Source organism: Oncorhynchus clarkii, chromosome 9 (assembly GCF_045791955.1).
Source record: "Oncorhynchus clarkii lewisi isolate Uvic-CL-2024 chromosome 9, UVic_Ocla_1.0, whole genome shotgun sequence".
In the NCBI taxonomy this organism is placed as follows: Eukaryota; Metazoa; Chordata; class Actinopteri; order Salmoniformes; family Salmonidae; genus Oncorhynchus; species Oncorhynchus clarkii.
The window spans coordinates 57629080-57638557 of record NC_092155.1 but is presented as its reverse complement, the minus strand read 5'-3'; positions in this window follow the sequence as shown (position 1 = coordinate 57638557).

Below are 9478 nucleotides of genomic sequence, written 5' to 3'. Positions count from 1 at the left end.
TGTCCACATCCCGGTTCAACCCTAACCCTAGCTTCATGTCCACATCCTGGTTCAACCCTAACCCTAGCTTCATGTCCACATCCTGTTTCAACCCTAACCCTAGCTTCATGTCCACATCCCAGTTCAACCCTAACCCTAGCTTCATGTCCACATCCTGGTTCAACTCTACCCCTAGCTTCATGTCCACATCCTGGTTCAACCCTAACCCTAGCTTCATGTCCACATCCCAGTTCAACCCTAACCCTAGCTTCATTTCCACATCCTGGTTCAACTCTACCCCTAGCTTGATGTCCACATCCTGGTTCAACCCTACCCCCAGCTTCATGTCCACATCCTGGTTCAACCCTAACCCTAGCTTCATGTCCACATCCTAGTTCAACCCTAACTCTAGCTTCATGTCCACATCATGGTTCAACGCTAACCCTAGCTTCATGTCTACATCCTGGTTCAGGTTCAACTCTAACCCTAACCCTAGCTTCATGTCCACATCCCAGTTCAACCCTAACCCTAGCTTCATGTCTACATCCTGGTTCAGGTTCAACTCTAACCCTAACCCTAGCTTCATGTCCACATCCCAGTTCAACCCTAACTCTAGCTTCATGTCCACATCCCAGTTCAACTCTAACCCTAGCTTCATGTCCACATCCTGGTTCAACCCTAACCCTAGCTTCATGTCCACATCCTGGTTCAACCCTAACCCTAGCTTCATGTCCACATCCTGGTTCAACCCTAACCCTAGCTTCATGTCCACATCATGGTTCAACCCTAACCCTAGCTTCATGTCCACATCCCGGTTCAACCCTACCCCTAGCTTCATGTCCACATCCTGGTTCAACCCTACCCCTAGCTTCATGTCCACATCCTGGTTCAACCCTACCCCAAGCTTCATGTCCTCATCCTGGTTCAACCCTACCCTTAGCTTCATGTCCCCATCCCAGTTCAACCCTAACCCTTGCTTCATGTCCACATCCTGGTTCAACCCTACCCCTAGCTTGATGTCCACATCCTGGTTCAACCCTACCCCTAGCTTCATGTCCACATCCTGGTTCAACCCTAACCCTAGCTTCATGTCCACATCCGGGTTCAACCCTAACCATAGCTTCATGTCCACATCCTAGTTCAACGCTAACTCTAGCTTCATGTCCACATCCTGGTTCAACCCTACCCCTAGCTTGATGTCCACATCCTGGTTCAACCCTAACCCTAGCTTCATGTCCACATCCGGGTTCAACCCTAACCATAGCTTCATGTCCACATCCTAGTTCAACCCTAACTCTAGCTTCATGTCCACATCATGGTTCAACGCTAACCCTAGCTTCATGTCTACATCCTGGTTCAGGTTCAACCTTAACCCTAACCCTAGCTTCATGTCCACATCCCAGTTCAACCCTAACTCTAGCTTCATGTCCACATCCCAGTTCAACTCTAACCCTAGCTTCATGTCCACATCCTGGTTCAACCCTAACACTAGCTTCATGTCCACATCCTGGTTCAACCCTAACCCTAGCTTCATGTCCACATCCTGGTTCAACCCTAACCCTAGCTTCATGTCCACATCATGGTTCAACCCTAACCCTAGCTTCATGTCCACATCCCGGTTCAACCCTACCCCTAGCTTCATGTCCACATCCTGGTTCAACCCTACCCCTAGCTTCATGTCCACATCCTGGTTCAACCCTACCCCAAGCTTCATGTCCTCATCCTGGTTCAACACTACCCCTAGCTTCATGTCCCCATCCTGGTTCAACCCTACCCCAAGCTTCATGTCCTCATCCTGGTTCAACCCTACCCCTAGCTTCATGTCCCCATCCCAGTTCAACCCTAACTCTAGCTTCATGTCCACATCCCAGTTCAACCCTACCCCTAGCTTGATGTCCACATCCTGGTTCAACCCTAACCCTAGCTTCATGTCCACATCCTGGTTCAACCCTAACCCTAGCTTCATGTCCACATCCGGGTTCAACCCTAACCATAGCTTCATGTCCACATCCTAGTTCAACCCTAACTCTAGCTTCATGTCCACATCATGGTTCAACGCTAACCCTAGCTTCATGTCTACATCCTGGTTCAGGTTCAACTCTAACCCTAACCCTAGCTTCATGTCCACATCCCAGTTCAACCCTAACCCTAGCTTCATGTCTACATCCTGGTTCAGGTTCAACTCTAACCCTAACCCTAGCTTCATGTCCACATCCTAGTTCAACGCTAACTCTAGCTTCATGTCCACATCATGGTTCAGCGCTAACCCTAGCTTCATGTCTACATCCTGGTTCAGGTTCAACTCTAACCCTAACCCTAGCTTCATGTCCACATCCCAGTTCAACCCTAACTCTAGCTTCATGTCCACATCCTGGTTCAACCCTAACCTTAGCATCATGTCCACATCCTGGTTCAACCCTAACCCTAGCTTCATGTCTACATCCTGGTTCAGGTTCAACTCTAACCCTAACCCTAGCTTCATGTCCACATCCCAGTTCAACCCTAACTCTAGCTTCATGTCCACATCCCAGTTCAACTCTAACCCTAGCTTCATGTCCACATCCTGGTTCAACCCTAACCCTAGCTTCATTTCCACATCCTGGTTCAACCCTAACCCTAGCTTGATGTCCACATCCTGGTTCAACTCTAACCCTAGCTTCATGTCCACATCCTGGTTCAACCCTAACCCTAGCTTCATGTCCACATCCCGGTTCAACCCTAACCCTAGCTTCATGTCCACATCCTGGTTCAACCCTAACCCTAGCTTCATGTCCACATCATGGTTCAACCCTACCCCTAGCTTCATGTCCACATCCTGGTTCAACCCTACCCCTAGCTTCATGTCCACATCCTGGTTCAACCTTTACCCTTGCTTCATGTCCACATCCTGGTTCAACCCTACCCCTAGCTTCATGTCCACATCCTGGTACAACCCTAAACCTAGCTTCATATCCACATCCTGGTTCAACCCTACCCCTAGCTTCATGTCCACATCCTGGTTCAACCCTACCCCTAGCTTCATGTCCACATCCCGGTTCAACCCTAACCCTAGCTTCATGTCCGCATCCTAGTTCAACCCTACCCCTAGCTTCATGTCCACATCCCAGTTCAGCCCTAACCCTAGCTTCATGTCCACATCCCGGTTCAACCCTAACCCTAGCTTCATGTCCACATCCTGGTTCAACCCTAACCCTAGCTTCATGTCCACATCCTGTTTCAACCCTAACCCTAGCTTCATGTCCACATCCCAGTTCAACCCTAACCCTAGCTTCATGTCCACATCCTGGTTCAACTCTACCCCTAGCTTCATGTCCACATCCTGGTTCAACCCTAACCCTAGCTTCATGTCCACATCCCAGTTCAACCCTAACCCTAGCTTCATTTCCACATCCTGGTTCAACTCTACCCCTAGCTTGATGTCCACATCCTGGTTCAACCCTACCCCCAGCTTCATGTCCACATCCTGGTTCAACCCTAACCCTAGCTTCATGTCCACATCCGGGTTCAACCCTAACCATAGCTTCAAGTCCACATCCTAGTTCAACCCTAACTCTAGCTTCATGTCCACATCATGGTTCAACGCTAACCCTAGCTTCATGTCTACATCCTGGTTCAGGTTCAACTCTAACCCTAACCCTAGCTTCATGTCCACATCCCAGTTCAACCCTAACTCTAGCTTCATGTCCACATCCTGGTTCAACCCTAACCCTATCTTCATGTCCACATCCTGGTTCAACCCTAACCCTAGCTTCATGTCTACATCCTGGTTCAGGTTCAACTCTAACCCTAACCCTAGCTTCATGTCCACATCCCAGTTCAACCCTAACTCTAGCTTCATGTCCACATCCTGGTTCAACCCTAACCCTATCTTCATGTCCACATCCTGGTTCAACCCTAACCATAGCTTCATGTCCACATCCCAGTTCAACCCTAACTCTAGCTTCATGTCCACATCCCAGTTCAACTCTAACCCTAGCTTCATGTCCACATCCTGGTTCAACCCTAACCCTAGCTTCATGTCCACATCCTGGTTCAACCCTAACCCTAGCTTGATGTCCACATCCTGGTTCAACCCTAACCCTAGCTTCATGTCCACATCCTGGTTCAACCCTAACCCTAGCTTCATGTCCACATCATGGTTCAACCCTAACCCTAGCTTCATGTCCACATCCTGGTTCAACCCTAACCCTAGCTTCATGTCCACATCCTGGTTCAACCCTACCCCTAGCTTCATGTCCACATCCTGGTTCAACCCTACCCCTAGCTTCATGTCCACATCCTGGTTCAACCCTAACCCTAGCTTCATGTCCACATCCCAGTTCAACCCTAACCCTAGCTTCATGTCCACATCCTGGTTCAACCCTAACCCTAGCTTCATGTCCACATCCTGTTTCAACCCTAACCCTAGCTTCATGTCCACATCCCAGTTCAACCCTAACCCTAGCTTCATGTCCACATCCTGGTTCAACTCTACCCCTAGCTTCATGTCCACATCCTGGTTCAACCCTAACCCTAGCTTCATGTCCACATCCCAGTTCAACCCTAACCCTAGCTTCATTTCCACATCCTGGTTCAACTCTACCCCTAGCTTGATGTCCACATCCTGGTTCAACCCTACCCCCAGCTTCATGTCCACATCCTGGTTCAACCCTAACCCTAGCTTCATGTCCACATCCCAGTTCAGCCCTAACCCTAGCTTCATGTCCACATCCCGGTTCAACCCTAACCCTAGCTTCATGTCCACATCCTGGTTCAACCCTAACCCTAGCTTCATGTCCACATCCTGTTTCAACCCTAACCCTAGCTTCATGTCCACATCCCAGTTCAACCCTAACCCTAGCTTCATGTCCACATCCTGGTTCAACTCTACCCCTAGCTTCATGTCCACATCCTGGTTCAACCCTAACCCTAGCTTCATGTCCACATCCCAGTTCAACCCTAACCCTAGCTTCATTTCCACATCCTGGTTCAACTCTACCCCTAGCTTGATGTCCACATCCTGGTTCAACCCTACCCCCAGCTTCATGTCCACATCCTGGTTCAACCCTAACCCTAGCTTCATGTCCACATCCTGGTTCAACCCTAACCATAGCTTCATGTCCACATCCTAGTTCAACCCTAACTCTAGCTTCATGTCCACATCATGGTTCAACGCTAACCCTAGCTTCATGTCTACATCCTGGTTCAGGTTCAACTCTAACCCTAACCCTAGCTTCATGTCCACATCCCAGTTCAACCCTAACTCTAGCTTCATGTCCACATCCTGGTTCAACCCTAACCCTATCTTCATGTCCACATCCTGGTTCAACCCTAACCCTAGCTTCATGTCTACATCCTGGTTCAGGTTCAACTCTAACCCTAACCCTAGCTTCATGTCCACATCCCAGTTCAACCCTAACTCTAGCTTCATGTCCACATCCTGGTTCAACCCTAACCCTATCTTCATGTCCACATCCTGGTTCAACCCTAACCATAGCTTCATGTCCACATCCCAGTTCAACCCTAACTCTAGCTTCATGTCCACATCCCAGTTCAACTCTAACCCTAGCTTCATGTCCACATCCTGGTTCAACCCTAACCCTAGCTAAATGTCCACATCCTGGTTCAACCCTAACCCTAGCTTGATGTCCACATCCTGGTTCAACCCTAACCCTAGCTTCATGTCCACATCCTGGTTCAACCCTAACCCTAGCTTCATGTCCACATCATGGTTCAACCCTAACCCTAGCTTCATGTCCACATCCTGGTTCAACCCTAACCCTAGCTTCATGTCCACATCCTGGTTCAACCCTACCCCTAGCTTCATGTCCACATCCTGGTTCAAGCCTACCCCTAGCTTCATGTCCACATCCTGGTTCAACCCTAACCCTAGCTTCATGTCCACATCCCAGTTCAACCCTAACCCTAGCTTCATGTCCACATCCTGGTTCAACCCTAACCCTAGCTTCATGTCCACATCCTGTTTCAACCCTAACCCTAGCTTCATGTCCACATCCCAGTTCAACCCTAACCCTAGCTTCATGTCCACATCCTGGTTCAACTCTACCCCTAGCTTCATGTCCACATCCTGGTTCAACCCTAACCCTAGCTTCATGTCCACATCCCAGTTCAACCCTAACCCTAGCTTCATTTCCACATCCTGGTTCAACTCTACCCCTAGCTTGATGTCCACATCCTGGTTCAACCCTACCCCCAGCTTCATGTCCACATCCTGGTTCAACCCTAACCCTAGCTTCATGTCCACATCCGGGTTCAACCCTAACCATAGCTTCATGTCCACATCCTAGTTCAACCCTAACTCTAGCTTCATGTCCACATCATGGTTCAACGCTAACCCTAGCTTCATGTCTACATCCTGGTTCAGGTTCAACTCTAACCCTAACCCTAGCTTCATGTCCACATCCCAGTTCAACCCTAACTCTAGCTTCATGTCCACATCCTGGTTCAACCCTAACCCTATCTTCATGTCCACATCCTGGTTCAACCCTAACCCTAGCTTCATGTCTACATCCTGGTTCAGGTTCAACTCTAACCCTAACCCTAGCTTCATGTCCACATCCCAGTTCAACCCTAACTCTAGCTTCATGTCCACATCCTGGTTCAACCCTAACCCTATCTTCATGTCCACATCCTGGTTCAACCCTAACCCTAGCTTCATGTCCACATCCCAGTTCAACCCTAACTCTAGCTTCATGTCCACATCCCAGTTCAACTCTAACCCTAGCTTCATGTCCACATCCTGGTTCAACCCTAACCCTAGCTTCATGTCCACATCCTGGTTCAACCCTAACCCTAGCTTGATGTCCACATCCTGGTTCAACCCTAACCCTAGCTTCATGTCCACATCCTGGTTCAACCCTAACCCTAGCTTCATGTCCACATCCCGGTTCAACCCTAACCCTAGCTTCATGTCCACATCCTGGTTCAACCCTAACCCTAGCTTCATGTCCACATCATGGTTCAACCCTACCCCTAGCTTCATGTCCACATCCTGGTTCAAGCCTACCCCTAGCTTCATGTCCACATCCTGGTTCAACCTTTACCCTTGCTTCATGTCCACATCCTGGTTCAACCCTACCCCTAGCTTCATGTCCACATCCTGGTACAACCCTAAACCTAGCTTCATGTCCACATCCTGGTTCAACCCTACCCCTAGCTTCATGTCCACATCCCGGTTCAACCCTAACCCTAGCTTCATGTCCGCATCCTAGTTCAACCCTACCCCTAGCTTCATGTCCACATCCCAGTTCAACCCTAACCCTAGCTTCATGTCCGCATCCTAGTTCAACCCTACCCCTAGCTTCATGTCCACATCCCAGTTCAACCCTAACCCTAGCTTCATGTCCACATCCTGGTTCAACCCTAACCCTAGCTTCATGTCCACATCCTGTTTCAACCCTAACCCTAGCTTCATGTCCACATCCCAGTTCAACCCTAACCCTAGCTTCATGTCCACATCCTGGTTCAACTCTACCCCTAGCTTGATGTCCACATCCTGGTTCAACCCTACCCCTAGCTTCATGTCCACATCCTGGTTCAACCCTAACCCTAGCTTCATGTCCACATCCTGGTTCAACCCTAACCCTAGCTTCATGTCCACATCCGGGTTCAACCCTAACCATAGCTTCATGTCCACATCCTAGTTCAACCCTAACTCTAGCTTCATGTCCACATCATGGTTCAACGCTAACCCTAGCTTCATGTCTACATCCTGGTTCAGGTTCAACTCTAACCCTAACCCTAGCTTCATGTCCACATCCCAGTTCAACCCTAACTCTAGCTTCATGTCCACATCCTGGTTCAACCCTAACCCTATCTTCATGTCCACATCCTGGTTCAACCCTAACCCTATCTTCATGTCCACATCCTGGTTCAACCCTAACCATAGCTTCATGTCCACATCCCAGTTCAACCCTAACTCTAGCTTCATGTCCACATCCCAGTTCAACTCTAACCCTAGCTTCATGTCCACATCCTGGTTCAACCCTAACCCTAGCTTCATGTCCACATCCTGGTTCAACCCTAACCCTAGCTTGATGTCCACATCCTGGTTCAACCCTAACCCTAGCTTCATGTCCACATCCTGGTTCAACCCTAACCCTAGCTTCATGTCCACATCATGGTTCAACCCTAACCCTAGCTTCATGTCCACATCCTGGTTCAACCCTAACCCTAGCTTCATGTCCACATCCTGGTTCAACCCTACCCCTAGCTTCATGTCCACATCCTGGTTCAAGCCTACCCCTAGCTTCATGTCCACATCCTGGTTCAACCCTAACCCTAGCTTCATGTCCACATCCCAGTTCAACCCTAACCCTAGCTTCATGTCCACATCCTGGTTCAACCCTAACCCTAGCTTCATGTCCACATCCTGTTTCAACCCTAACCCTAGCTTCATGTCCACATCCCAGTTCAACCCTAACCCTAGCTTCATGTCCACATCCTGGTTCAACTCTACCCCTAGCTTCATGTCCACATCCTGGTTCAACCCTAACCCTAGCTTCATGTCCACATCCCAGTTCAACCCTAACCCTAGCTTCATTTCCACATCCTGGTTCAACTCTACCCCTAGCTTGATGTCCACATCCTGGTTCAACCCTACCCCCAGCTTCATGTCCACATCCTGGTTCAACCCTAACCCTAGCTTCATGTCCACATCCGGGTTCAACCCTAACCATAGCTTCATGTCCACATCCTAGTTCAACCCTAACTCTAGCTTCATGTCCACATCATGGTTCAACGCTAACCCTAGCTTCATGTCTACATCCTGGTTCAGGTTCAACTCTAACCCTAACCCTAGCTTCATGTCCACATCCCAGTTCAACCCTAACTCTAGCTTCATGTCCACATCCTGGTTCAACCCTAACCCTATCTTCATGTCCACATCCTGGTTCAACCCTAACCCTAGCTTCATGTCTACATCCTGGTTCAGGTTCAACTCTAACCCTAACCCTAGCTTCATGTCCACATCCCAGTTCAACCCTAACTCTAGCTTCATGTCCACATCCTGGTTCAACCCTAACCCTATCTTCATGTCCACATCCTGGTTCAACCCTAACCCTAGCTTCATGTCCACATCCCAGTTCAACCCTAACTCTAGCTTCATGTCCACATCCCAGTTCAACTCTAACCCTAGCTTCATGTCCACATCCTGGTTCAACCCTAACCCTAGCTTCATGTCCACATCCTGGTTCAACCCTAACCCTAGCTTGATGTCCACATCCTGGTTCAACCCTAACCCTAGCTTCATGTCCACATCCTGGTTCAACCCTAACCCTAGCTTCATGTCCACATCCCGGTTCAACCCTAACCCTAGCTTCATGTCCACATCCTGGTTCAACCCTAACCCTAGCTTCATGTCCACATCATGGTTCAACCCTACCCCTAGCTTCATGTCCACATCCTGGTTCAAGCCTACCCCTAGCTTCATGTCCACATCCTGGTTCAACCTTTACCCTTGCTTCATGTCCACATCCTGGTTCAACCCTACCCCTAGCTT